The 5,000-nt window shown below is 33.1% G+C and overlaps 1 protein-coding gene and 1 long non-coding RNA gene across 10 annotated transcripts in view; one reads left to right on the top strand and one right to left on the bottom strand.

Moving 5' to 3' along the window:
* LOC136847281 (uncharacterized) overlaps window positions 1-5,000 on the bottom strand; it is a 177,249-nt gene that overhangs the window by 118,207 nt on the left and 54,042 nt on the right. The window lies entirely within an intron of this gene.
* LOC136847278 (uncharacterized) overlaps window positions 1-5,000 on the top strand; it is a 199,460-nt gene that overhangs the window by 83,847 nt on the left and 110,613 nt on the right. For 4 of the 9 annotated variants that reach the window (XM_067118813.1, XM_067118810.1, XM_067118814.1 and 1 more), the window contains exon 1: window positions 4,709-5,000. This exon is cut by the window's right edge. The exons of 2 other annotated variants lie outside the window; for them this stretch is intronic. The gene's annotated coding sequence lies outside the window, so the exon portion shown is untranslated. Of the gene's footprint in view, window positions 1-4,706 lie in introns of those variants that run through there. 3 more of the 9 variants (XM_067118818.1, XM_067118815.1, XM_067118817.1) reach the window with 1 other exon arrangement.

Below are 5,000 nucleotides of genomic sequence, written 5' to 3' on the forward strand. Positions count from 1 at the left end.
TAGAACCGAGAAAGGTAGAACCAAAAAAAGTAGAACCAAAAAAAGTAGACCGAAAAAGGTAGAACCAAGAATAACAAAAGAGAACCGAAGAGAGAAACGGCAGGAGAACTCAGAACAATAAAAAGGAAGCTAAAGAGGCAGAGGGGAGGAAATAACTCTGCCAGAGACAAAGAATGTAATCTCTGGAACATAAACGGAACGCCTGGAAAGGAACAGCTTCCAGTGAGATGGATGGAATAACATGAGATGGAACGATCGTTCCAGAGTGCGATGGCAGGAGGTGTAATATATAATGCAAAAGACGGGGCAGCTTTATATATATAATATACTATACGTGTGTATGTGTGTGTGTGTATATATATATATATATATATATATATATATATATATATATATATATATATATATATATATATATATAATATAAAAATATAAAGAAATTGATGTAAAAATATATTAAAAACTATAATTAACAATATAATCCAGAAATGAAGAAAGAAAAGTGGAAATAAGTATTAAACAATACACAGGGAAGCTGACAAGGAACAATAAATAAGGAAATTGTAAAATACAATATAATTAGAAACCGATAATAAAAAATATGATCCAGAAATGAAGAAAGGAAAGTGGAAATAAGTATTAAACAATACATAGGGAAACTGACAAGAAAAAATACACAAAGATATTGATGAAAAAATATTTTAAAAATCGATAATAAAGAATTCATAGGAAAAAACAACATTAAGAAATCGATAATAAATAATTCATTAGGAAACTGATAAGAAACATTATATAAGCAGATCTAAATCGAAAAAAAATCAATATAAAAATACACACATTCTGTTCACAAGACCGAAGGAGCGGGCAACCTGATACCCTTTTCCAGCCCGGGCTAGAAGCGAAGAAGAATAAAAAAAAAATAAAAAAAATTTCGTAAGGCAAGAAGAGCCAGACTTCTTACGACATATTTTTATTAAATAAGAGGTGGGGAAAAATTTTTAATTTAAATAAATAGAAATAATAAAAATAAAAAATGTGAGAAGCATAAGAAGACCAAAGCATATTCGCCTCAAAAGCGAAAGAGAACCGGGAAAAGACCCTGGAATAAGAGACAACAAGATGAAAAGGAATTAAAGCAGAAAAACCGGAATGAGAATATGAAATAACCTCTAAAAGCCCTTCCTTTTCTCTCTCTCTCTCTCTCTCTCTCTCTCTCTCTCTCTCTTCTCTCTCACCTCTTCTCTCTCGTCTGCCCTCTGGCTGCTCTCTCTCTCTCTCTCTCTCTCTCCACCTGCCCTTTGGCTGTCTATCTCTCCTCTCTCTCTCTCTCCACTCTCTCTCTCTCTCTCTCTCTCTCTCTCTCTCTCTCTCTTCTTCATTCCATCGGTCCTAAAGCCGGCCCCTTACTCTCTCTCTCTCTCTCTCTCTCTCTCTCTCTCTCTCTCTCTCTCTCTCTCTCTCTCTCTTCACCCCATCTGTCCTCTGACTGCCTGAGATGCTGGATAAGTGGCGGGGGTGGGGGGGGGGTTAGGATGCCGGCATGTTGGGTGCTTATGTTTGTGTGTGTGTGTGTGTTTGTATCGCGGCGTGTGAAGACAAGATGCTCTTTTCCAGGGGAAATCAACATGAAAGAATAAACAGCAGACGGAGAGAGAGAGAGAGAGAGAGAGAGACAAAATATTTAAATTCCGTTCGCGTCTTTTCAGGGGCAAATATGGCTGAAATATCACATTTAAAAGCGGACCTGTTGTTTACTGTATACGGAGACGTGGATTCGTGTCCCTTTTTAGTTTTCTGTAAAAGAAAACTATTGTGCCAGCTTTGTCTGTCCGTCCGCAGTTTATTCTGTCCGCCCTCAGATCTTAAAACCTACCGAGGCTAGAGGGCTGCAAATCGGTATGTTGATCATCCACCCTCCAATCATCAAACATACCAAATTGCAGCCCTCTAGCCTCAGTAGTTTTTATTTTATTTAAGGTTAAAGTTAGCCATAATCGTGCTTTTGGCAACCATAATTATAGGATAGGCCGCCACCGGGCCGTGGTTAAAGTTTCATGGGCCGCGGCTCATACAGAATAATACCGAGACCACCGAAGGATAGACCTGTTTTTGGTGGCCTTGATCATAAGCTGTAGCGGCTGTACAGAAAACTGTTTTGGGTTTATCGTAATGAAATATATTTTTGTTTGTTGTGCTGTTAAGAATTATTCATTATTTACAATACACACACATATATATGTGTATATATATGTATATACGGTGTGTATATATATATACATATATATATAAATATATATATGCATATATATATATAAATATATATATATATATATATATATATATATATATATATATATATATATATATATATATATATATATATATATATATATATATATATATATATATATATATATATATATATATATATACATACATATATATATGTATATATGTATATATATATATATATATATATATATATATATATATATATATATATATATATATATATTAAAAGATTAAAAATAAATATTGACGAAATGGATCAGAATATGTGGTGATATTATATATTTAGAAATAATAATAATAATAATAATTATTATTATTATTATTATTATTATTATTATTATTAAGTCAATTTTAGTAAAACATTAAAATTGAATTTTATAATGATATTCTTCATTTACGTTTCATTATCTTTCATCACTCGTTGGTAATCTTTCGCTTTCTTGTTCCCGTTTTTGCAGACATCTTATTAAGGTGAGCAGCTGTGACGCCAAAGTAACTTACGATCAATAATTCTACTTCGCAGGCACTTTCTTAGTAAGCTAATGAATGTTATTTCTGGATGAGAATAATGCTAAAAATACCTTTATTTACCTTTAACTGAATATATATATATATATATATATATATATATATATATATATATATATATATATATATATATATATATATATATATATATATATAAACACATTCTATCATTCTATTTAAACTGTTTTTATCATCTATTGCAAAAGGAAAGGTACTAGAATTTAATAGGGAGGTTTCACCAGCATTTATTATTTAATTCAAAGTACCCCGCACCGCCATGGAAATGAAATGAATAAATTCGTGGCCAGCACCACTGTTTTGCAAATGATACAGGAATTCCGGGATCGTGTCATGATTGGTTATGAAATACGCATAAATCCAAACATACTATGTATGCATGAGTGTAGGTTTGTATGTGTGTGTTTATATATATATATATATATATATATATATATATACATATATATTTTTTTATATTATATATGTATATATATGTATATTGATTATTTTTTTATATATATATATATATATATATATATATATATAATATACATTATAATATATATATATATATATATATATATATATATATATATATACATATACATACATGTATGTTTTTAATATGTTTATTATGCATATAATAATAATAATAATAATAATAATAATAATAATAATAATAATAATAATAATAATAATAAAATCATTGCTGTGCTGATATATTAGAATTTATTCAGAGATTTCAAGCTCATAATAATAATAATAATAATAATAATAATAATAATAATAATAATAACTTTCCTATTCTGATATGTTAGAATTTGTATACTGTACATCCTTCAAGCTCTGGGTATCATAATAATAATAATAATAATAATAATAATAATAATAATAATAATAATAATAATAATAATAATAATAATAATAATAATAATAAACGCATTCCAATAACATCATCATCGTAGATAAATACGAAGCCACAAGGACACTGAACGCCCCTCACCCGCCCCCACGCCCATGTGCTGGAAGAAACGCCACCCAAACGAATGCCAGCAGCCATTAGCGAATCATCGACAAGTATAAATGCGAATTGCATCGACATAAACAATTAATTCGAGCGTCATCAACGTCAATTAGCCCCCGCTGACAAACATCTTGCTCAATACTTCCCACCGATAGAGAGGAGTCATCATTATCATCATCATCATCATCATCATCATCAGCGTGACAATCATCATCATCATCTCTCATTGGATTTGTTTGTCAATAAAACCGATCTGTTTGTCATTGAGAGCGATTGGTCCTGTCTGCGGGCGATTGAGCCAGAAGGATTTACGAGGTGATCGATTTGTGTGCCCAAGCAAGAGAGAGAGAGAGAGAGAGAGAGAGAGAGAGAGAGAGAGAGAGAGAGAGAGAGAGAGCGTAAAAATAAAAATAAAATGAACACGTATAAACGTTGAGAACATAACGGCTCTGGGTAAGAGAGAGAGAGAGAGAGAGAGAGAGAGAGAGAGAGAGAGAGAGAGAGAATATAACAATAAAAATAAAAAAAATAAACAAGTGTAAACGGTAAGAAAATAAAGGCTCTGGGTAAGAAAGAGAGAGAGGGAGAGGATAACAGTAAAACCAAAAATAAAATGAACAAGTATAAACACTGAGAATATAACGGCTCTGAGAGAGAGAGAGAGAGAGAGAGAGAGAGAGAGAGAGAGAGAGAGAGAGAGAGAGAGAGAATAACAGTAAAAATAAAAATAAAATAAACAAGAATATAAACGCTGAGAACATAACGGCTCGGGGTAAGAGAGAGAGAGAGAGAGAGAGAGAGAGAGAGAGAGAGAGAGAGAGAGAGAGAGAGAGAGATGGGGGGGGGGTGTTGGGGGAGGTCAACTTTGACCCAGCCCAAAAGTGTCAAGGTGGGCGGTGGCGCCATCTCTTGGCAGACACGTGACAAAGCCGCGTCGTGGGGTCTTATTTCAAAGAACAAATTCCATCTGGGTCCAACGCAGGTGCGCGCTCGTGTATTTGTGTGTGTGTGTGTGTGTGTGTGTATGTCCGTGTGCGTGAATGCATGTATACACGCGCGTGTGCGGCCTCGTACATATCCAACCACCACCGCCGCCGCCGCCGCGTCGCCACGAAAGGGTGTGTTATATTGTCCTTTAATTGTCTCGGAATGTCTA

Source organism: Macrobrachium rosenbergii, chromosome 16 (assembly GCF_040412425.1).
Source record: "Macrobrachium rosenbergii isolate ZJJX-2024 chromosome 16, ASM4041242v1, whole genome shotgun sequence".
Taxonomy (NCBI): domain Eukaryota; kingdom Metazoa; phylum Arthropoda; class Malacostraca; order Decapoda; family Palaemonidae; genus Macrobrachium; species Macrobrachium rosenbergii.